Below are 25,728 nucleotides of genomic sequence, written 5' to 3' on the forward strand. Positions count from 1 at the left end.
CTCACATTCTACCCTCTGTAACCTTGTAATCCAAAACTCTGCTGTCTGTGTCCTAACTTGCACCAAGTCTCGTTCACCCACCACCCCTGTGCTCGCTGACATACATTGGCTCCCAGTTAAGTGACAGATCAATTTTAATGTTCTCAACCTTGTTTCAAATCCCTCCATGGCTTCATCCCTCCATATCTCTGTAATCTCTTCCAGACCCACAAACCTCTGAGATATCCTTTAATTCTGGCTTTTTGAGCATCCCCAATTTTAATAGCTCCATCATTGGTGGCTGTGCCTTCAACTGCCAAGGCCCTAAGCATTGGACTTCCCTCCCTAAACCTCTCCACCTCTCTTTCCTCCTTTAAGACGCTCCTTAAAACCTACCTCTTTGACCAAGCTTTTGGTCACCTGTCTTAATATTTCCTTATGTAGCTCAGTGTCAAATTTTGTTTTATAATGCTCCTGTGAAGCTTGTAGGGACATTTTATTATGTTCCTATACCTGTCCATGCTCCTAATTCTTTCTTAGCTCTCAAATCCTCAGCCTTTTCCTGACTTGGCTTCAAAGGAGGTCATAATTAAACTAAATCTCTACCTCAACTGGGCTTAGTAAAATTGTGGACCATTTCTCTTAGCATTGCATGATTTAAATCAACATGTGTTTGATTACATATTGCAGATGGCAAAGAAACAGAGCAAAGTTTAACAGACTAGGAATAATTTCAAATTGTAAATCAGTATGTAAAGCTTCCATTTATGGGTCCTGCGAGAAGAAGCGGGTATTGAGTCTGCTTTATTTTCTATGCCTCCCATGTTGAAGTATTAACTAAAATAGACTCAATTTTTATTTCAAATCCACACCATTTACTGTCAGGCATGCATACAGGGAAATACCCAGAGAGGCCCTCATGGCCGTCCCAGAGAAATGAAAAGTTCAAACTTCTTACAAGTCACTGTTTCTTATCTGTTACATATCAGCATATGCTTGTCAATGTTCTATCAAATAGAGTCCCTTGTTGACTTATCTTCTAGTTTCCTCTGGAAGAAATACACAAGTAGGTCCTTCTATAAGTTATGCTTAGTGATGTTTTACTCAGGGACTTTGCAGTACCACTTGTCACATTATACCCTCTACTCCATCTCTGGCCTCTGACTCTGAGTGGTAGAAGCCCCCATGCTTATTGATGCTTACGGGACAAGAAGCATTCCCATGGATGCCTGCAAAAGACAAAAATAAAGAAAACAATTAGCAGTCCCAGGAGCCTCTCATGAATTTAGTTCAGGTTACTTTTAAAGGCTTTCAACTGTTTACTGTGCAGTCAATTATCAGTGCCTGATTTGCCACCGTCTAATTACATTAAATAAAATGAGGGGCTTGCTTTCTGTACAAAACAGGGCCCTTCCCATGTGGACTTTGGAAAGGTTTATTTTCACAAACTGTTTGCACTATCATCTGATCTTCCACTTGATACACTACAACTGTTCCAATTCTGCTAAAGTACAGCTGAATCTACTTCTGATTTTGCCCACTTACTGCCACTTCCTGTTTACGTATTTCCTCCACACGTTGAACCAACTGTTGCACCCACTGCCTCTTTTTACAATCCTATCATAGGTGTACAGAAAAGGTGCTCTGGTAGCTGCACTTGATGGCCAGTCATTGCCTCAAAAGGTGGTATTTCTGCAATTGAGGAGATATTTTCACAAATAGCCTTTAAAATGCATCTGCAAACGCGACATGAAGTCCTGTGACATTGATCACAAGTCGTGGGAGTCAGTTGCCAGCGATCTCCAGAGCTGGCGGGCAGCCATAAAGGCAGGGCTAAAGTGTGGCGAGTCGAAGAGACTTAGCAGTTGGCAGGAAAAAGACAGAAGCGCAAGGAGAGAGCCAACTGCGAAACAGCCCTGACGACCAATTTTATCTGCAGCACCTGTGGCAGAGTCTGTCACTCTAGTATTGGCCTTTATAGCCACTCCAGGCGCTGCTCCACAAACCACTGACCACCTCCAGGCGCTTACCCATTGTCTCCCGAGACAAGGAGGTCGAAGAAGAAGAAGAAGTCCTTTAAATCCCAATCTTCTCCTGATTCTTCAAACACCTTTTTCAATATTCTTTTGATGTTACAAATTGCTTTTTCTACCTGATCTGATGCCTAAGGATGATATGGAATGTGAAGTTTTGGGTTCATCTTCAATACTGTGAACATTTCTTACATTACCTGATGTACAAATATTGCACTGTTGTCATTGTCTCGAAAGAGCTTGTTCAACAAGTACTTTCGCAGTTGCTAAAATAGTACAGCAACATGTAAGAATAGCTTTGACCTTCCATAATGTGAAAAGCACACACAGCTGGATAAAGAACTCTGGGCAATCCTGCATTTCACTATTCACACAGTTCTGAAAACCATGATCATCTGCAATAAGGAAATCTACTGTGGCTTCTCCAGAGAACCCAGAAATGGTTAATCTGCATAGCATGCATTCTTTCTGTCACCTGGGGGAGTACAGCTGGTAAATATTCACTCAAATTAAATCCTGACACTAAAAAAAGACTCCAAGACAGCACGATGGCTTCACCTAGCATTGCAACTTAGCAAATAGAAGGGGTTAATTACTGCCTGGAAAAACCTTGGGAGTCAGCCATCACACAGACTTGCTGTATCCCATTTTACTTTGTAAATACTTTTTTAAAAAACTCTGATTATTTAACAGAGGTATAACACCACTTTTAATTTTCATTTTATGTGAAACATAATTCTGTTGTGGAAAGCACAATGTTAATGAATTCATCTCATTTCAAAATAAGGTGTTTTTTTCCCAATCCCTGTTTCATTTGTTTACAAGGATATATAATATGCAGGTTTTGTCTGTCCACACTTTTCTGATTGGTCAGGGGATTGATTTAAAAAAAAATTCATTCACGGGATGTGGGCGCCAGCATTTATTGCCCATCCCTAATTGCCCTTGAGAAGGTGGTGGTGAGCTGCCTTCTTGAACCGCTGCAGTCCATGTGGGGTAGGTATACCCACAGTGCTGTTAGGAAGGGAGTTCCAGAATTTTAACCCAGCGACATTGAAGGAACGGCGATATAGTTCCAAGTCAGGATGGTGTGTGACTTGGAGGGGAACTTGCAGATGGTGGTGTTCCCATGTATTTGCTGCCCTTGTCCTTCTAGTTGGTAGAGGTCGCGGGTTTAGAAGGTGCTGTCTAAGGAGCCTTGGTGCATTGCATCTTGTAGATGGTATACACTGCTGCCACTGTGTGTCGGTGGTGGAGGAAGTGAATGTTTGTAGATTGGGTGCCAATCACGCGGGCTGCGTTGTCCTGGATGGTGTCGAGCTTCTTGAGTGTTGTTGGAGCTGCACCCATCCAGGCAAGTGGAGAGTATTCCATCACACTCCTGACTTGTGCCTTGTAGATTGTGGATAGGCTTTGGGGAGTCAGGAGGTGAGTTACTCGCCTCAGGATTCCTAGCCTCTGACCTGCTCTTGTAGCCACGGTATTTATATGGCTACTCCAGTTCAGTTTTCGGTCAATGGTAGCCCCTAGGATGTTGATAGTGGGGGATTCAGCGATGGTAATGCCATTGAATGTCAAGGGGAGATGGTTAGATTCTCTCTTGTTGGAGATGGTCATTGCCTGGCACTTGTGTGGCTTGAATGTTACTTGCCACTTATCAGCCCAAGCCTGGATATTGTCCAGGTCTTGCTGCATTTCTACACAGACTGCTTCAGTATCTGAGGAGTCGCGAATGGTGCTGAATATTGTGCAATCATCAGCGAACATTCCGACTTCTGACCTTATGATTGAAGGAAGGTCATTGATGAAGCAGCTGAAGATGGTTGGGCCTAGGACACTACCCTGAGGTACTCCTGCAGCGATGTCCTGGAGCTCAGATGATTGACCTCCAACATCCACAACCATCTTCCTTTGCACTAGGTATGACTCCAACCAGCGGAGGGTTTTCCCCCTGATTCCCATTGATCTCAGTTTTGCTAGGGCTCCTTGATGCCATACTCGGTCAAATGCTGCCTTGATGTCAAGGGCAGTCACTCTCACCTCACCTCTTGAGTTCAGCTCTTTTGTCCATGTTTGAACCAAGGCTGTAATGAGGTCAGGAGCTGAGTGGCCCTGGCGGAACCAGGGTTGGTCTCCTGGCTTGATGGTAATGGTAGAGTGGGGGATGCTGGGCCTTCTTGAACCGCTGCGTCACTGAGCAGGTTGTTGCTAAGCAAGTGCCGCTTGATGGCACTGTTGATGACAGCTTCCATCACTTTACTGGTGATTGAGAGTAGGCTAATGGGGTGGTAGTTGGCTGGGTTGGATTTGTCCTGCTTTTTGTGTACAGGACATACCTGGGCAATTTTCCACATTGCAGGGTAGATGCCAGTGTTGTAGCTGTACTGGAACAGCTTGGTTAGGGGCACGGCAAGTTCTGGAGCACAGGTCTTCAGTACTATTGCCGGAAAGTTGTCAGGCCCCATAGCTTTTGCAGTATCCAGTGCCTTCAGTCATTTCTTGATATCACGTGGAGTGAATCGAATTGGCTGAAGTTTGGTATCTGTGATGCTGGGGACTTCAGGAGGAGGCCAAGATGGATCATCAACTCGGCACTTCTGGCTGAAGATTGTTGCAAATGCTTCAGCCTTATCTTTCGCACTGATGTGCTGGGCTCCCCCATCATTGAGGATGGGGATATTTGTGGAGCCACCTCTTCCAGTTAGTTGTTTAATTGTCCACCACCATTCACGGCTGGATGTGGCAGGACTGCAGAGCTTAGATCTGATCCGTTGGTTATGGGATCGCTTAGCTCTGTCTATCGCATGCTGCTTACGCAGTTTGGCATGCAAGTAGTCCTGGGTTGTAGCTTCACTAGGTTGACACCTCATTTTGAGGTATGCCTGGTGCTGCTCCTGGCATGCCGTCCTGCACTCTTCATTGAACCAGGGTTGGTCTCCTGGCTTGATGGTAATGGTAGAGTGGGGGATATGCCGGGCCATGAGGTTACAGATTGTGGTTGAGTATAATTCTGCTGCTGCTGATGGCCCACAGTGCCTCATGGATGCCCAGTTTTGCATTGCTAGATCCATTCGAAATCTATCCCATTCAGCATGGTGATAGTGCAACACAACACGATGGACGGTATCCTCAATGTGAAGGCGGGACTTCGTCTCCACAAGGACTGTGCGTTGGTCACTCCTACCAATACTGTCATGGACAGATGCATCTGCGGCAGGCAGATTGGTGAGGACAAGGTCGAATATGTTCATCCCTCGTGTTGGTTCCCCCACCACCTGCCGCAGACCCAGTCTAGCAGCCATGTCCTTTAGGACTCGGCCAGCTCGGTCAGTAGTGGTGCTACCGAGCCACTCATGGTGATGGACATTGAAGTCCCCCACCCAGAGAACATTTTGTGCCCTTGCCACCCTCAGTGCTTCCTCCAAGTGTTATTCAACATGGAGGAGTATTGAGTCATCAGCTGAGGGAGGGCAGTAGGTGGTAATCAGTAGGAGGTTACCTTGCCCATATTTGACCTGATGCCATGAGACTTCATGAGTTCCGGAGTCGATGTTGAGGACTCCCAGGGCAACTCCCTCCCTACTGTATACCACTGTGCCACCACCTCTGCTGGGTCTGTCCTGCTGGTGGGACAGGACGTACCCGGGGATAGTGATGGCAGTGTCTGGGACATTGTCTGTTAGGTATGATTCCGTGAGTACGACTATGTCAGGCTGTTGCTTGACTAGTCTGTGGGACAGCTCTCCCAACTTTGGCACAAGCCCCCAGATGTTAGTAAGGAGGACTTTGCAGGGTCGACAGGGCTGGGTTTGCCGTTGTCGTTTCCGGTGCCTAGGTCGATGCCGGGTGGTCCGTCTGGTTTCATTCCTTTTTATAGACTTTGTAGCGGTTAGTTACAACTGAGTGGCTTGCTAGGCCATTTCAGAGGGCATGTAAGAGTTAACCACATTGCTGTGGGTCTGGAGTCACATGTAGGCCAGACCAGGTAAGGCCAGCAGATTTCCTTCCCTAAAGGACATTAGTGAACCAGATGGGTTTTTACAACAATCGACAATGGTTTCATGGCCATCATTAGACCAGTTTTAATTCCAGATTTTTTTATTAAGTTCAAATTCCACCTTCTGCTGTGGTGGGATTCGAACCCATGTCCCCAGAGGAATACCCTGGGTCTCTGGGTTACTAGTCCAGTGATAATACCACTACGCCACCGCACCTGTGCAATGACTGTTGTTTAATTACAAATTTTAAAACTTTATTGTAATATTCAGCTATGGCGTGTACCAAGTATAACATTTTTTTGATTCATCTGATATAAGGTCTTCTGTTTACAACCAGGTGTAGCTCTTCTAATCTCTGCCATACCAGTTGTTTCAGGGAAGTGATTGCTAATTGCAATTTTCAGAACTCCTCACAGTCATTTGTGGAACCTTGCTGTTGCTAATTTATCTCACAGAACTGCACTAGATAATTAATTCTATGTGAGGTGCTTTGATACATTTGAAAATCACAAGGGAGTGCTGAATAAATGCAAATCTATTCCCAAACACTCCTTTCAGGCGAAGCAGCGATTTACTTGTACTTCTTTCAATTTAGCATACTCTATTCGCTGCTCACAATGTGGTGGCCTCTACATTGGGGATAACAAATGCAGGAACACCTCCACTTAGTCCACAAGCATGACCCCGAGCTTCCAGTTGCTTGCCATTTCAATTTACCACCCTGCTCCCATGCCCACATTTCTGTCCTTGACCTGTTGCAGTGTTCCAGTGAACATCAACACAAGCTTGAGGAACAGCACCTCATTTTCCAATCAGGCACTTTCAGACTGAACATTGAGTTCAATATTTTCAGAGCATGACTGGCCCTCTTTTATTATTATTTTATTTTATAATTTCTTTACCATGTGCCTGCCTTAAACTTGGTTTTTCATGTTTGTTCTTTTGGACAGAGCTGTTCATTACTCTGTCATTAACACTCTCTCTGCACTAATGCTGTGTCTCTCACCACACCATTAGCACACTCCCTTTGCCCCATGACCTCCTTGTCAGTTAATCTCTTCTGCCCTCTGCCCTATCACACACCTTCCCTTTTGTTCTCTTTTCCCCCCACCCCACTTTACTTGCTTAAACCTGTTACATTTCTAACCTTTGCCAGTTCTGATGAAAGGTCACAGACCCGAAACGTTAACTCTGCTTCTCTCTCCACAGGTGCTGCCAGACCTGCTGAGTATTTCCAGCACTTTGTTTTTATTTCAGATGCAAATCTTTTTTTGCCTTTAGGGGGAGTCAGCAAACTACAGGGCATTAATGGCCTTTTCTCATTACATGTTCTCTCATGTAGCTAAGAATCTTATAAGGAAGGCATTGAATGGCCAGCTGAGTGCAAAAGTTGTAGAACTGCATCAGAGTAATGTGTCAAACAGATGGAGGTGAAAAATGTTATTTCAGTGAAGTGGTTTTTAACTGCAATTTTTTAAAACCCAATTCTGTTTATTGAATTCAATTAAACTTTGAGACACGTGACAGTTTCAGAGAAGTGTTGCTAACCGCAATCTATATTAAACCCAATATTTTCACATGTGCACAGCTTTATGTGGCTTTTTCCAGAGTCAGAAGTTTTGATTCTGTTAAAGTCTTTGGTGAAAGGATAACTAGAAATCCTGTATGTAAAGAAGTGCTGTAGCGATAAAGATACTACTTTGACTGCAAATGTTTTTCCAATCTCTGCTGTGGCACATGCAGAGACACGTAGGGCACGTGTGGAGGACTGGAGTGTGTGGTGCACATGAGGCTGCCAACGGTGCTGGTGGTGGAGGTGACAAAAACAATGGAAGGTAAGGGTGTGACATGAGACACTTAATCTATAATAATAATATGCAGTTTTTGTCTGTCTGCACTATTCTGATTGGTTTGTGGGTTGATATGGTGGGCAGAGCCCAATACACGCCGAGGCACATGGGGTGTGTGGAGACTGCAGGGGGTAATGCACATGTGGCTGCCAACGGTTGGTGGTAGTGATGACAGGGTGGAGGGGGTTGGCGGAGAAAAAGAACAGCAGAAGGTAAGAGGAACCCAACAGCAAAGCTACCCTGGCTGGAGGGATTGGTGGGGGAGGGGGAGAACAGCATGGGAGGGGCAGTTGGTGGTGGCAGCAGCAGCGGGGTGGGGGTATTTGGTGGAGAAAAAGGATATCATAAGGTAAGGAGTTCCCAACAACAAATTTTTCCTGGTTTGAGGGATTGGGGAGGTGGGGGGCATGGTGTAGCAGGTTGGGGGATGGTATGGGAAGAGGTGGGGGCATGGCAAGGGGGAACAGCATCAGAGGGTGGTTGCGGATGGCATTCGGGGAAAGTGGGGATGGCATGGGGGGAGAGCATGGGGTGATAGCATGGAGGGTATGGAATGGGGGATGAGAATGGCTTGGAAGAAGGGATGAGATGGGGATGATATGAGAGGGATGAAAGGGATAGGATGGGTATGGCATAAGAGGATAGCATGTGAAAGATGGAAAGGCATATGATGGGGATTTAAATAAGTACTTTCGCAATAAATATACTAATTGTATTGCAAACGTTTTGCTGGTCTCTGCTAGTTTCAGATTAACTCCAATTTTTGTTAAATCCCAGTTTTGTAATTGAGAGGTGTTTAATATTACTTACATTATTAACTGTTTGGTAGTTAGTACTTTTTAATTAAAACATGTCCTTAGATTGTTGCCATAGATCCACAAAAATGTTCTTGGACTCTTGTCCAAGTCAATCTCAAGATCCCAACGGGTGCTGTTCATTATCAAACTCAATCCACTACATCAAGGCTGAATTAATTATTTTAATTTATTTAACAATAAACAAATGGGACTAAAACAATTGAGATAAAGCCACAAAATCTAACATTTTAATGTTAACTCAGCTAAAGCTTACTTGCAAAAGTAACAATGCTGAACAAGCTGGAAGGGGGCAGAGTCAGCAAAGAGGACTCACACAGGCTTTACAAGAGACAGCACATTAAAAACAAAAGAAATCCTGTAGTTGCAACAGTAGAAGGGATTTAATCTTCCCCTTTCTCCTTTATTGCATCATAGACTAATTTATCTTTTTTTCCTCCCAAACCAATTTTCGATTTCGGATGTTTGCTACTTAATTCCATTCTGTACTGTTTCAAAATCTCAAAATCTGTAGTTTGTGGCTTCACCCAAGGCTGGTTTAGCCTATGAATCATTTAACATACCTTCTCCTTGGCTTGCTAACTTTTGCTGACCTCTTAAGCCACTTCACATCCCCCTCAGTACCAGACTAATGTACTAGAGTTCTGTTCAGGCACTGAGTGATACTTAGTCCAAATGAACTGTGACCTTTCATGATAAGCCTGTGGGGATTCATTCACCTTTTGCACTATTGCCCCAATGTCACAGAGTAGTCACTGGTTCCCACACCTAATTTTTAATTTTCTTTTGTTCATGGTACATGGGCATTGCTGGTATGGCCAGCAATTATTGTCCATCCCTAACTGCCCTTGAGAAGGTGATAGTGAGCTGCCTTTTTGAACCACTGCAGTCCATGTAGGTACAGTCTCAGTGCTGTTTGGGAGGAAGTTACAGGATTTTGACTCAGTGACTTGGAGGGGGACTTGCAAGTGGTGATGTTCCCATGCACCTACATCTTTTAGGGAGTACAGGCTGCGGTAAGGGCCTGCTACCCGACCCGAACCTGACGGGACCCGACGACATATGTTGGGTTCGGGTTGGGTCGGGTCGGGACACTCTTTCGGGTCCGGCTTTCGGGCTTGGGTCTGGTCGGGCCGAGTCAGGGTCCTGCTCTGGTCTGGTCGGGCCGGACACACTCGGTAAGTGCTCTGCCGGTAAGTATTAAAAATAAAAAACTTACCTGAGCTGGGAGTCTGAGACGAAACTGAATCTGCTCAGTGAGCGAGTGACGTCACTATGACATCATCACACATGCGCTGTAGCGTCGTGGAGCTTCCCAGTCGGAAGGTAAGTAAAGGGATGGTCGGGTTGGGCTCGAGTCGGGTCGAGTGGGGTCGGGCTCGGGCTTGGGTCAGGTCGGGCCGGGCTTGGGGCGAAATTGGAGGGATGCGGGATGGGTTGGGCTCGGGTCCGCTGTGGATCAGTCGGGTTCGGGTCAGGTTCTTTTTCCTGACCTAAGCAAGCTTTTAGGCCGCGGGTTTGGAAGGTGCTGTTGAAGAAGCCTTGACGTAATGCTGCAATGCATCTTGTAGATGGTACATACTGCTGCCACTGTGCACTGGTCATGGAGGGAGTGAATGCTTTTAAGGTGGTGATAGGGTGCCAATCAGATGGGCTGCTTTGTCTTGGATGGTGTGAGCTTCTTGACTGTGGTTTGTTACAACCGAGGTGGGAGGAGTGCACTGACTTTCTCTAGTTCCAGTTTTCCACAGGTCACAACATATATTTAAATGTTTACCTAGTTACCGATACGGTCAATCATACACTCTACCTTTCATCCCAGAATAAAATACACCAATCAGGTTTCTTTAATAAACAATGGAATTTTCAGTTTGTTATTAAACAAGACGTATCCAGTAAAGAAGCTAAGCATTAACACACAGATTGAAATATGAAAGTTCCCTTTTACCCAATACACACACACTGGTTAAAGAAAAAAAAGTAAAGAAACTTTCTCAGCAGAGGTCTTTTACAAAAAAAAGACAAAAAAAGAATACTTTGGTCAAATACTGGGGTTGGATTTTACCTTAGGCGGACGGGAATTTGCCACCGATATAGAAGTCGGTGGTGAACCCGCTTCCGCCTCACCCAGGAATCTGTCCCGCATTTTACGGCTTTAATTGTCCCGTGGCGAGATTTCCATCCGCCTGAGGGAGGAAGTCCCGCCTCAGTGAACTGCCGGCAGCTCTTAGTCCCATCAGCGCCATCAGGAGCGGTGGCCACTGCTGGGACTGTAGCCCAGCCGACCTAATGGAGCCAGGTAAGTTGGGCTTGCTTTACCAGGGGGATCAGTCTTTCCCTGGTGAGGCTGGAGTGGTCGTTTGGGGTGGGGGGGGGGGGGTGTCATGGGTCCTGAGGGTGGGATGGGAGGCAGGGGCGGCCCTCAATCAGGCACCCTGTGCCCGACTGCTATGGCCCCCTCAGGGAGTGGAAAGGCCGGCAGCTATCGCTGGGCGGCTTTTCACGTCCCCAGCACGCCCGCTTGCCATGGGTAAGATACCCGTAGAGGGTCTTGATTGGCCGCGGGCGGGCAGGCCATCCCCCCACCCCCCCCCCCCCACCCGCCGTAAAGTCCACCAGAGGCGGGAACGGGGCGGGTAGGCCTCCCGGAGCCTCCTGCTCAATTTTACGCCATCCCCACGCCACCATCTCACCTGCAGGGGTGGCGTAAAATTCAGCTCTTGTTAATTCTTGATGAAAAAGGATGAGATATGTTGTGTCCCAAAAATGGCATACAGTCTGGCATCCAAGTACACGTAGATGGGTCACAGGGATCTTTACTGGAAAAGTTCTTTGCAGGCGGCTTTGAGAACTAATCTGGCAGGCTTTCCAGGAGCTTCTCGGGAGAAATGCGGCATTAGGGGTTTTAGCTCTCACACACTGGATTCACAGGGGTTTTTTTCAAGATGGAGAAAGATGATATGGTGTTTCTTTCAGCAGGCTACAAACCCAACTGCCTTCAAAACAGTCCATGCCCCAACTGAACCAAAACAATATCCCAAAAGCAAAACCTCCTGAACACCATAAATCTTGACGTCACTTCTCTGTAAACATCTCCCCCAAGTCACCAAGTTTCTATTGTTTATTGAGCTTAAGGCATGTGCCATCCAGTAAAGGTTTGTTTTCAAACAAGACCTCCCAGTGACCCATGTAAAAAAAAAAACACATCCATGGAATCTTTTCAGTTTTCCAAATTAACTCATGTCCATAATTTAAAATATGAGTCCTCAAAAAATTGTTTGCAGTTCCTACTGCCTTTTCTAGGATGTGTTTGACATCCTGAGTTGTCAGATCATCTGGTTCTTGAAGCCTCTCTAAGTTTTTCAATCATTTTACCATTTCATTAACACCTTTTCCCAAGGGAAGAGCTCTTGGATTTTTTAAGAAGCACTGCATCTCCTTGAGGCTTAACTGCTACTTTTCAACAATAGTTCTTACAGTCTTTCTGTGAGTGGTGGAGGCTGGACTCCCCCACTCTGTTCCTCTAGCCACTGTGTAGCAATTGAGGTGACTATGAACTCTACTGGCCCGAAGAATAGGCTAGCACTGGAACTGGGTCTACAGCTACAGGAAGTTGGACGCAGAGGGTGATCGCATTTAGGGTGGAACTGGAAGAAGATAGATGGGACTGGAGTTGGACTTATAGTAACTGGAAAAGGGGATTACATTCGGGCTGTAATTGAAGGTGAAGTAACTGCAAGAAGTAAGATATTGGTTTGGGAATCACAAATACCCAAAGAAGGAGGTCGAGCTCATAATGTAATTTTAAAATAGTTTAAGAAGCCACAATTTAAATATGATGATGCATAAGCTAAATAGAAAAGATTGAATGGATTACCAATCCCAGATTTTACGGAGGGGCAGAATGGTGTTGGGAGTCTCCCCGATGGATAAGGCATGCGAGGTCTCTTCGGTCCTCAGTTTTCTTGAGCTAAACAAAGTGTTAGACCGAAGCCTAACACTCAGCTGAAGCCGAGCTTTGGGAAGCTGTCCTTCTGTCCGAAGAAGACTGACTATTTCTCTCCTGGGCATCTGTTTATAGACTTTATTTCTAGTGGTTGGTAGTTCACCCTATGCCAATCACTTGTTCGAACCATTTTAACCAATGGCTACAGGACAGGTACCCGAGATGTCAGGATGGTCACCTCCACCTTGAGCATCACTTTAGCTCGAGGTCATCTATCAGTTTACCTCATACTGGAGGCCATTTGTCAGCCTTTACCAGGCATCTGCACAGATAAAAGGGTACACAAGGTGCCAGAAGAACCCCTCCCTTCAGCTTAGGAATGTTTATGGTGTCTAGTGACTGTTATATGACCCTCACAGGAATGTCATACTTCTCTCCCCCTACCTTGTTTACACCAGTGATGACCGTGGCTGCTAATAACTGCTTCTCTGTCCTCTTTGAGAGAGAGAGAGAAAAACAGCTTTTCTGTGGGTCTGTTTCATACTATGCCTACTGTTTCTATAAAATTCTATATTATTATGAGAAGTATCATTTCTTACAGTTCCCCCCCCCCTACCTCCCGAGAAGGAAATATCTTTATTGAATTTGCACAACTGATTTTTAGCTAACCTAGATATTTCTAAGCCACTAGCAAGAATCAATGTAAAAGCTTTTCCAGTAAAATGTGATCACTATTGACTGAGACTGGCACAGATAATCTCACTCAATTCTAAATTATTGGCATGTCATAAATACATATGGTTCAAACAAAAGATCATGCATGGACTTAAAAGATTCTACAGCTCTCCTTTTACCTGTTATCTTGTGGATAATTCTTACTAAATACTTGATCTCGTCCTCAATTATTTTAATCCAGATTTCATATCCCTCTTTACGTTAAGTGCCCAACAATTTTACGTCCTCTGACGGGTACCATTCTATCCTGATTTTAAAGTCAGTTTCTCTATGGAGTATGTGTCAATGCCTTGATGTTTCAAAATGTAGCCTCATTTTATCGGCCACAATAACCATTTAATGTTGTCCTGCTGTCAAGTAAGTGAGCACGTCTGGGACCCATTCTTCAGTGCAGTTTCACCATGGATTTCCATGTTAGTTACTTCACATGCAAAAAATCATGTCTGCACACTCACACCGGTATCCCAATATTATGTTCCATCTGATAAAAGCCATCCTTGGACTTTCAGGTGATCTTAGCAAAAGAGCAAGGTGGGTGATGGGGGCAGGGGTGTGGGGGGGTGGGGGGGGGGGGGGGTTGTGTCTGTCTGAAGAACTTTCCTCATCTCCCCCTGCATGATTCTAAAATCTTGGGTAGTGGGAAGACTATCAAAAGCAGTTCTCTTAAAGAGTTCATGGGCAAAGACAGAGACATCTCCAAGAGAAAGCTATCAAGTACAATTCTTAATCACACTTCCTTAACTCTTCCAATTCCTCTTTGGTAGTGTGATTTTTTTTTCTATCTCTATCTCTTAGCCTCAATCACTTACTCTCATCCAGTTTTACACATCCCATTAGTTATTATTCTGTTGCATTTATGAGCTTTGCAGGAAGTTTACAGCACAATGCAATATTCTCATAACATATTCAGAACAAAAATCATATATTTCCCATTGGTGCCAGGCATTAACACATTATTTTTTATCTTGCATCTTACGTTTTGTCATTTCACAATTATCCCAAATTCAAATAACAGTGTAATTGGGATGACAGGTTTTGTAAACGTTCGATTTATTTTTCCCCAAAAGAAACCTGTTTTTCTTTGATACTCAGGAACCATCTAGACTGCTTTTGCATCAGTTTTTTTTGTTGAATTAATATTTGATTATCCTCTTAAATTTCAGGTAAATTTTCTACTCATATCTATTTATTTTAATCAATTCAAATCTCAGAAACAATTATGCCCAGGTTTGGTGGTTCAACATTTCGAGGTGGATTCAATATCTCCCCTTCTCAAGCACTCTGTCTTGGAAGATAACAAATGACCTGAATGAGTTAAGGCCAAATCTTTGAAAGGCAAAGCCTTTAGTCCAAATTTAATGTCTGCAGATAAGTTCTTAAATTCCTTTAAAAAAACTACTAGATCTCTTGCTTTTTAAAAATTTGTTCATGGGATGTGGGCGTCAGTGGTTAGGCCAGCATTTAATGCCCATCCTAATTGCCCTTGAGAAGGTGGTGGTGAGCTGCCTTCTTGAACCGCTGCAGTCCTTGGGGAGTCAGTACACCAACAGTGCTGTTAGGCAGGATTTTGACCCAGCAACAGTGAAGGAATGGCAATATAGTTCCAAGTCAGGATGGTGTGTGGCTTGGAGGGGAACTTGCAGGTGGTGGTGTTCCCATGCATCTGCTGCCCTTGTCCTTCTAGGTGGTAGAGGTCGCGCGTTTGGAAGGTGCATTCAAAGGAGCCTTGGTGAGTTGCTGCAGTACATTTTGTAGATGGTGCACACTGCTGCCGCTGTGCATCGGTGGTGAAGGGAGTGAATGTTAAAGGTAGTGGATGGGGTGCTAATCAAGCGGGCTGCTTTGCCCTAGATGGTGTCGAGCTTCTGAGTGTTGCTGGAGCTGCACCCATCCAGGCAAGTAGAAAATATTCCATCACACTCCTGACTTGTGCCTTGTAGATGGTGGACAGGTATTGGGGAGACAGGAGGTGAGCTAGTTGCAGCAGAATTCCTAGTCTATGACCTGCTGTTGCAGCCGCAGCATCTATCTGGCTGGTCCAGTTCAGTTTCTGGTCAATGGTAACCCCCAGGATGTTGATTGTGGGTGATTCAGCAATAGTAATAGCATTGAGCATCAAGGGAAGATGGTTAGATTCTCTCTTGTTTGAGATGGTCTTTGCCTGGCACTTGTGTGGCGCAAATGTTACTTGCCACATATTAGCCCAAATCTGGATGTTGTCTAGGTCTTGCTGCATCTGGGCTTCTTCAGTATCTGAGGAGTCACGATGGTGCTGAACATTGTGCAATCATCAGCGAACATCCCGACTTCTGACCTTATGATGGAGGGAAGGTCATTGGTGAAGCAGCTGAAGATGGTTGGGCTTAGGACACTATCCTGAGGAACTCCTGCAGCGATGTCCTGGGACTGAGATGTCTGTGGAAATATCTGAGGAGCTGCTGGACATTTTTTTTAAAAAAAGGTCACTGGAAAGACTTTGGGACATTGTTTAAAAACACACTTACAGGAAGTCACATGTCTTCAGCTAAGTAAACAGCAGGAGGCTTCTGACTAGGGGAGTTGTTGGCAGAGAAGTGACATGTCAAGATTTATGATGGTCAAGAGTTGTTTTCGTTTTGGATATTGTTTTGGTTCAGTTGGGACTGCAGCCTGCTGAGAGAAACACCCAGCTCATCCTTTTCCCCCTCTCTCAGAGCCCCTGAGAATCCAGTGTACAAAATAGAAAAATTGATGCAGCATTGCTCCTGAAAAGCCTGCCAGACTAATCCTCAATGCCGCTTGAAAAGAAAACTTATTTATTTTTTCTTTAACCGGTTTGTGTGTGTGCGTGTTGAGTTAATTTAGAAAGGAACTTTCATATTTCAACCTGTCAGTTAATAAGCTTTGCATCTGTATTGAATAGGTCTCATTTTATAATACATTAATAATTTTGTTCTTTATTAAAGAAACCTGGTTGGTGGATTTTCTGAAACTAAAACAGATAAAGTATATAATTGGCCATATCGGTAACTGGGTAAAATATTTAAATATATGCTGTGACCTGTGGATAAGTGGAACTAGAGAAAGACAGTGCACTCCTCCAGCCTTGGTCGTAACAATGCTAAGTAACATTCGTGCCACACAAGTAGCAGGCAAGGGAGAATCCAACCACCACTATGCAAAAATACTTATGAACATACGAATTAGGAGCAGAAGTAGGCCATTCAGCCTCTCGAGCCTACTCCGCCATTCAATAAGATCATGTTTTTGTGATTGGAAGCCTGTGACCAGTGGTGTACCGCAGGGATCGGTGCTGGGATCCTTGCTGTTTGTAGTGTACATTAATGATTTAGACGTGAATATAGGAGGTATTTTCACAGATGACACGAAAAATTGTGGTGTTGTAAATAGTGAGGAGGAAAGTCTTAGATTACAGGATAATACAGATGGGCTGGTAAGATGGGCAGAGCAGTGGCAAATGGAATTTAATCGTGAGAAGTGTGAGGTGATGTATTTTGGGAGGACTTAACAAGGCAAGGGAATATACAATGGATGGTAGGACCCTAGGAAGTACGGAGGGTCAGAGGGACCTTGGTGTACTTGTCCATAGATCACTGAAGGCAGCAGCACAGGTAGATAAGGTGGTTAGGAAGGCATATGAGATACTTGCCTGTATTAGCCGAGCCACAGAATATAAGAGCAGGGAGGTTATGATGGAGCTGTATAAAATGCTAGTTAGGCCACAGCTGGAGTACTGTGTACAATTCTGGTCACCAAACTATAGGAAGGATGTAATTGCACTGCAGAGGGTGCAGAGGAGATTCACCAGGATGTTGCCTGGGCTGGAGAATTTCAACTATGAAGAGAGACTGGATAGGCTAGGGTTGTTTTCCTTAGAGCAAGAAGACTGAGGGGAGACCTGATTGAGGGACACAAAATAATGAGGGGCATAGATAGGAAGAAACTTTTCCCTTAGCGGAGGTGTCAATAACCAGGGGGCACAGATTTAAGGTTAGGGGCAGGAGGTTTAGAGGGGATTTGAGGAAAAAATGTTCACCCAGAGGGTGGTTGGAATCTGGAACACACTGCCTGAAGGGGTGGTCGAGGCAGGATCCCTCACAACATTTAAGAAGTATTTAGATTGTCATGGCTTTTTTTTTTCTGGAAATATGCGGTCTGCCTTTAAAGTTTGCAGAGGATCAGTATTGCTTTAAGAACCGGCAAGCCTCAGGAGTTATAAAAAGGCACATTTTCGGTTGCCGTTAGAAACAGACATTTGGAGACTGCGATTCAAAGGGTGCATTCTCGTTACCATAGATACAGCCACTGGGAGTGAGTCTCATGCGATACATTTGTTACAATTTAGTTTTGAACTGGCTTTTAGTTGATGACAATTTGTTCCAACACAGACACAGAGGACATACGGACATAGACAGCTGTGGTGTTTAGCACACCTGAAAAAGAGCTCTCAACCATTTAAACTGAGGGAATACGATTTTAGTCTGTTGAATTATTATCTCTCAAAATTCTAAAAAAATAAAGCCAAAACAGAGATCTCTGGTAATTTAAATTGAAAAAAGGGAAGTTAGACTGTGACAATCTTTTATCCCTCAAAAACTCTAAAGTCAGCTGGATTCTATTGAAAGTATTTGCAAGTTGTTAATTGTTGAAATTCGCTGGAGAAGGAAAGCAACATTCTGTGAGGAGGTCAAGCAACATTGGACTGTAAATTTGCAGGACTCTAATTTTTTCTATTTTAAATGTTGCTTATATCTTCATAGTGTTTAAGAGTTTAGTTCTTCTAATTAAGGAGTTAATTTGTTGATTTAAAGACATCTGGTTTGGTTAGCCTCATTCGGGGGGTTAATAGATGGTACAATTTGGCTTGGTCTTTCTTTAATTTGAAAGTTTTAAATGAGATGTTAGGCGATCTGTGGAGCGACAGGATTGAATTATCAGTGCGTTTCTCCCACCACAATCAGAATCATATATTTTGATTGGGCACTTTGACAGGAGCAGTCGGTCGTAACAGGATGAGCACTTGAAACGCCACAGCATGCAAGGCTACGGGCCAAGTGCTGGCAAATGGGATTAGAATAGACAGGTGCTTGATGGCCAGCATGGACACGATGGGCCGAAGGCCTGTTTCTGTGCTGTATAACTCCATGACTCTATGGCTCATCTGTGTGCCTTGAATTCCACATTCCCATCTACTCCCGATAACCTTTGATTCCCTTGCCTAACAAGAATCTGTCTACCCTTGCCTTAAAATTATTCAGTGACCCTGCCTCCACCACCTTCTGAGGCAGGGAGTTCCAAAGATGCACAACCCTGAGAGAGATAAAATTTCTCCTTAATTCTGTCCTAAAAGGGTGACCCCTAATTTTAAACAGTGCCGTCTAGTTCTGAACTCACCGATAGAGGAAACTTCCTTTCCACATCCACCTTGTCTAGACCATTCAGGATCTTATATATTTTAATCAAGTCTCCCCTCACTCTTCTAAACTCCAGTGGAAACAAGCCCAGTCTCTCCAACCTTTCCTCATAAGACAACCCTCATTCCAGGTATCAATCTAGTAAACCTCCTCTGAACCTCCTCCAACGCCTTCACATCCTTCCTTAAATAAGGAGACCAAAACTGCAACAGTATTTAAGATGTAGTCTCACCAATGCCTGCATAACTGAAGCTTAACATCCTTACTTTTATTTTCTATTCCTCTTGTAATAAAGGATAGTGATCCATTAGCCTTCTTTATTACTTGCTATACCTGTATACTAACTTTTTCTGACTCATGCACTAGAACATGCACCTCGAAGTTCTGCAGGTGTTCTCCGTTTAAGTAATACTCTGCTTTTTTATACTTCCTGCCAAAGTGAACAACTTCACATTTTCCCACATTATACTCCATCTGCCAGATTTTGCCCACACACTCAACCTATCTATATCGGTCTGAAACCTCCTTATATCCTCTTAACAAGATACTTTCCTACCTATCTTTGTGTCATCTGCAAATTTAGCTACCACGCCATTGCTCCCCTCATCTAAGTCATTGATATAAATTGTAAAATGTTGAGGCCCCAGCACAGACCCCTACGGAACTCCATTTGTCATATCCTGCGACTCAGAAAAGGACCCATTTATGCATACTCTCTGTTTTCAGCCAATCTTCTATCCATGCATCCATTCTATCCAGTTCTGAAGAAGGATCACTGACCTGAAACGTTAACTCTACTTCTCTCTCCACAGATGCTGCCAGACCTGCTGAGTATTTCCAGCGTTTCTTGTTCTTATTTCAGATTTCCAGCATCCGCAGTATTTTGCTTTTATTCTATCCATGCGAATGTGTTACCCACTACACCATGAGCTCTTACTTTGCACAATAACTTTTTATGTGGCACCTTGTCAAATGCCTTCTGGAAATCCAAGTACAGTACGTCAACGGGCTCCCCGTCATCCACCGCACATGTTACTCCTTCAAAGAACTCCACTAAATTGGTTAAACATGACCTGCCTTTCACCAAGCTATGCTGACTATTCCTGATTACCTTCAGTTTTTCTAATTGCCCAGCTATAGCCTCCTCAATGATCGATACTAACACCTTCCCCATGACAGATGTCTAGCTAACTGGCCGATAGTTACCTGTTTCCCCACCCCTTCTTGAATAGAGGGATTATATTTGCTATTTTCCAGTCTGATGGAACCTTTCTAGAATCTCACAAATTTTGAAAAATTAACACCAACGCATCTCCTACCTCATTAGCCATCTCTTTTAAGACCTTAAGATGAAGCCCATCAGGATCCAGGGACTTATCAGCCCGCAGTTCCATCAGTTTGGTCAGTACCGTTTCCCTGGTAATTGTAATTTCACCAAGTTCCACTCTTCCTTCCACCTTCTGAGTTACAGCTATTACTTGAATGTCTTTTGTATCCTCTACCATGAAGACAGAAGCAAAATATTTGTTCATTTCATCCGCCATTTCCTTATTATCTACTATTAACTCCCCATTCTCACTCTCTAGAGGAGCAACACTCACTTTACTTACTATTTTCCTTCTTAAATACCTGTAGAAACCCTTGCTATCCATTTGTACATTTCTAGCTTGCTTCCTCTCATACTCTAATTTCTTTCTCCTGATTAACCTTTTAGTCATTCTTTGCCGATCTTTTTATTCTGACCAATCATCTGACCTGCCACTCACCTTTACGCAATTATATGCCTTTTCCTTAATTTTGATGCTTTCCTTAACTTCTTTAGTTAATCACGGATGGTGGGTCCTCCCCTTAGAATTGTTCTTTATAGTAGGAATATACTTACCCTGAGTATTCTGAAATATCCGCTTGAATATCTGCCACTGCTTCTCTATTGATCTATCTCCTAGCCGAGTAACCCAGTTCACTTCAGTTAGCTCAGCTTTCATGCCCACAAAGTTGCCCTCATTTAAGTTTAAAATACTAGTCCGAGACTCACTCTTCTCTCTTTCAAACTGAATGCAAAATTCAATCAGATAGTGGTCACTGCTACCTACTTTACTCTGAGGTCATTAATTAATCCTGTCACATTACACAATACCAAGTCTAATATAACCTGCTCTCTGGTTGGTTCCAGAACGTGCTGCTCTAAGAAACTATCTCGAAAGCAATCTATGAACTCCTCATCCAGGCTACCACTGCCAATCTGATTTTTCCAGTTTCTATGTAGATTACAATCACCCATGATTATTGCCATCCCTTTATCACAAGCACCCAATATTTCTTCTTGTATACTGAGTCCTACTGACCACGTTACATTCAGTGGCATTACCATTGCTGAATCCCCACCATCAACAAGCTGGGGGTCACCATTGACCGGAAACTTAACTGGACCAACCACAAAAATACTGTGACTATAAAAGCAGATCAGAGGTTGGGAATTCTGCGGCAATTGTCTCACCTCCTGACTACCCAAAGCCTTTCCACTATCTACAAGGCACATCAGGAGTGTGATGGAACATTCTCCACTTGCCTGGATGCGTCCGCTCTAACAACATTCAAGAAGCTCAACAGGCCAAAGCAGCCTGCTTGATTGGCATTCCATCCACCATCTTAAAAGCATTCACTCATTCTGCCATTGACACACCATGGCTGCAATGTGCACTATCTACAAAATACGCTGCAGCAACTCACCAAGGCTTCTTCAACAGCACCTCCAAAATCTGCGCCCGCTACCACCTAGAAGGACAAGGACAGTCGCCGCATGGGAACACCACCACCTGAAAGTTCCTCTCCAAATCACACCATTCTGATTTGGAAGTATATTGCTGTTCCTTCATTGTTGTTGAGTCAAAATCCTGGAACTTCCTACCTAACAGCACTGTGGGAGTACTTTCAATAAACGGACTGCAGCAGTTCAAGAAGACGGTTCAACATCTTCTCAAAGGCAATTAGGGATGGGCAATAAATGCTGGCCTTGCCAGTGACTTACACATTCCATGAAAGAATAAAAATTATTTATTTTTAATGTCATATCATCATGTTGTGGAGAGTATGCATCTATATATCTGCCCAAATCCTCCATATTTACTGGACCTGCTACGTATAGGGTTAATGTTGGGTAGTACTGACTATAAATGCAAGTGTTTTTTTCTTGAGATAGTCAATCCTGCAAATTAAATATGCGACCTCTCAATTGAATCAAACACCAAAAACACCAAACTCTCAATTGAATCAAATCTTGCCTACTCCATTGCCATGAATGTTAGGTTTTTGCCTCCTAAGGGGCTAAATATATATAGGTTTTTGTCCACAGGAAAATCTGTATCCAGACCCCCTTAAACAAGCTCAAAAACTAAGAACCAACGAGACATCAGTTTGATGACTTTTAGTCATATTACACAACCTGCTACATATCATAACAATGAGATTACTGGTGCAGTCAAATACTCAAAGGGTAACCCATCATGAAAAGTTGGAAGCACCTAGTTCTAATTTGCTTACACTGTTTGAAGCTAGAAGTTAAAGTTCCCACTGAGATTTTATATGTTGTACCATTTATCGTGCTAGCAATATTTTGCCAGCATGATGACATCATGTTGGCATGTTTTGGTTACTTTTAATTAATACAGAACATAACCCATTAAGTCATCTTATCCTCTTCAATGCGCCAGCGCGACACTATCAGTGCTTTTCTCACAGTTTGCACACCACAATCTCATCTTTTCTCATACCTTTCTCTATTAGTCTATTGTATTCACAAGTTTCTTGATCATCTCCTGACTGTTTGGCTTGGTACCCAGATCACATCACGTCTGTCCTTGCAGATTATTACTTCAATAATGTCTGTTCACAGGTTCTAATATTACTCTGTACTTGACCTCTTAGAACCTGCTTATATTGCATATTCTTAGTTTTACTATGTGTAAATGTCTTCAATATTGATAATAGAACAATTAGAATCATTAGGATCTTCCCCACTTGGCCTATACAACAACATGCATTCCCCACCTCTTATAGCAGGTGCGTGCTACAGGAGAAATTTTGTAAATCTCTCCTGTATGAATCTGGCATACACTCTCATTGCACTATTATTTCAAATTGCTTGGCATCAAAAAACGTGTTTCCTAACTGGTGCAATTGCAATACTGTTTAACTATTAAAACAGCATTACCTTTTCTTCCAAATCTCATGGTCCTTTCTGAAGGCAACAGATCATGCTGGAGCATGAGTTGAAACTGCCCTCTGGCACCTTGCTCAAGTAGCCATTCATGTAGTGAATTTCTGCAGGTTATTCAACTTATTCTGTGCTTAAACTGTGAATGCTTCTGCCTTGACAATGAGACCAAGAAGCGTAGATAGATTTTCTAATCAGCATTATTTTAACAGTGGCAGTAATCTTAATGTATTAATTTATTTGAATCAGGTTACCACCAGCATTACAATAGTGACAACTGGATAATCTAGGCCAAGATCTCTCACACACAGTAGTGGATTTCTCCTGACATTGTTCACAATAAATTGAATGATTTGCTGTTCGATAGTGACAGCAGTATTATACTATGAAATAAACAATGTATTATTTTGCTGCCAAAGTAGAGCTGTGTTTAAGGCAGACAGTCATTTCGGCCAAAAGTCTAATTTCTAGAAGTGAGCATAGCCTGATGTCATTCAGTTTAATTCTTACTTATTAGGGAACTTCACAGATTGGAATGTGTTTGCCAGTTTCAGGTTCCAGCTCAGAAACATGCAATATTTACAAACTATTTTATACCTGTCACACGGTGTAACATCTGTGAGTGTAGATTAACCGTTTTTGGTATATTATTAGCAGATCTCCTGTGGCATGGCTTATGTTGCTTTATAACAATAGGAGCATTATGACATGCAATACAAAATGCAGTATCAATGTCACATTTAGACTTCAATGGAGCCACTGCAAACATTAGAAATCAGACCAGTTCTGGCTACTTGTAATCAATACCATGAGATTTAACTGTGTTGTCTATTAATACAAAAGTTAACATTACTGAATTATTTTCTACATATTTCTCAATTCATCTCAAAATAATCCAAAATGTAGTACCACAAAACAACCCAGTGATGGCACTACCAGGCTAACTGTATCAGAACAGCTACATTCATAAAACTTTATAAATTACGCTCTGATAGCATTAAATGTAAAATATAACTATCATTTGCGTAATAGTTGCTACTGTATTAAACGCAGATGATCATTGTAAGCACAAAGAGACAACCAGCATTATATAATTCCCATTTTTCATTTTGTTAGATGAAAGCATTAAAAATATGTAAACATCACAGGTAAAGGAATGTTTAGGTTTTTCTGAAATCAAATAAGCTCATGGCATTTTTTTCAAGACACTTATTCCTTCACTGATGACCCTTTGTTCATCACTCAATTTCCTTGTTAATAAAAATAGAATGGATTTCTGATGATATCATATTTTTCATACATTACCAGATTAGTCATCAAACTATGCCTGGTTATTAGCAACAGTAAAAACTTTTCATAGAAGTTTGACACAACCAAGTGGCTTGCTTAGGCATTTCAGAGGGTAGCAAAGAGTCAACCGGATTGCTGAGGGTCTGGAGTCACATATAGGCCAGGCCAGGTAAAGACAGCAGATTTCCTTCCCTAAAGGATATCCATGATCCAGTTGAGTTCTTTCAACAATCCAATAGTTTCATGGTTACCATTACTGATAACTAGTCTTTTATTCCAGATTTAATTAATTAACTGAAATTAAATTCCCCAGCTGCCATTGTAAGATTTGAACTCATGTCTCCTGATTATTAGTCCGGGTCTCTGGATTAGTCAACCAACATAACAACAATGCTACCGTACACCTAGGCCCAACCATCTTGGGCTGCTTTATCAATGACCATCATAAGATCAGAAGTGGGGATGTTTACTGATGATTGCACTATGTTCAGTTCCATTGCAATTCCTCAGATAATGAAGCAGCATGAAGAAAGACCTGGACAACATTCAGGCTTGGGCTACTAGTGGAAAGTAACATCCACGGCACACAAGTGTCAGGCAATGACTCTCTAACAAGAGAGTCCAACCACCTCCCCTTGACATTCAATGTCATTACCATTGTATAACTAGGTTGTGGATAGGGCTTTACACGAAAAGGGAAGAAGGGGTCAGACGAAGGGAAATTTAGAAATATAATGAGAAAAGTCAAGGCAATAGAGCAGATTGGGGCAGGAGGGGACAAGGACTAAATAAGGTCCATGCAAAGAATAGTGGTTAAATACAAACTAAAGGCTGTTTAACTGAATGCACAAAACAATTGTAACTGGATGAACATACAAACATATGAATTAAGAGCCAAAGTGATTCCTGACAATGCAGCCGGCCACTGACGAGATCAGGCTGCGCCAAGGTGCGCACATGTGCAGGCGGGCTCCTGCTCTCTGCGCGTGCTCTGCGTTCTGACTTGCCAGGACTGGTTAGCGCATGCGCCGATGACGTCATTGTGTGAGGCATGCATCTTTGGGCAACGCGCCTGGGCGGCCTCTGCGTATGCGCTTTACGCGTACAGCAATGCAACGCCAACGGGTATTCACCCATGCATCAAGCTCCGCTCCCCCCACCCTCGCTGCTCTCTCCGGCTCTGCTCACCCCTCGCTGCTGCATCCGGCCGCTCCGCTCCCCCCTCACTGCTCTCTCCGGCCGCTCCGCTCCCCCCTCGCTGCTCTCTCCGGCCGCTCCACTCCCCCCTCACTGCTCTCTCCAGCCACTCCGCTCCCCCCTCGCTGTTCTCTCCGGCCGCTCCGCTCCACTCCCCCCTCACTGCTCTCTCCAGCCACTCCACTCCCCCCTCGCTGCTCTCTCCGGCCACTCCGCTCCCCCTTCGCTGCTCTCTCCGGCCACTCCGCTCCCCCTTCG

The 25,728-nt window shown here is 43.6% G+C and overlaps 1 long non-coding RNA gene across 1 annotated transcript in view; it reads right to left on the reverse strand.

The window, feature by feature from the left end:
- Positions 1-853: 853 nt before the first annotated feature.
- LOC137372150 (uncharacterized) overlaps positions 854-25,728 on the reverse strand; it is a 46,152-nt gene continuing 21,277 nt past the window's right edge. Inside the window, exon 3 of the long non-coding RNA XR_010975396.1 lies at positions 854-1,208. This is a non-coding gene — a long non-coding RNA (uncharacterized lncRNA). The remainder of the gene's footprint in view (positions 1,209-25,728) is intronic.

The sequence above is a fragment of the Heterodontus francisci genome, chromosome 7, assembly GCF_036365525.1.
Source record: "Heterodontus francisci isolate sHetFra1 chromosome 7, sHetFra1.hap1, whole genome shotgun sequence".
Taxonomy (NCBI): Eukaryota; Metazoa; Chordata; class Chondrichthyes; order Heterodontiformes; family Heterodontidae; genus Heterodontus; species Heterodontus francisci.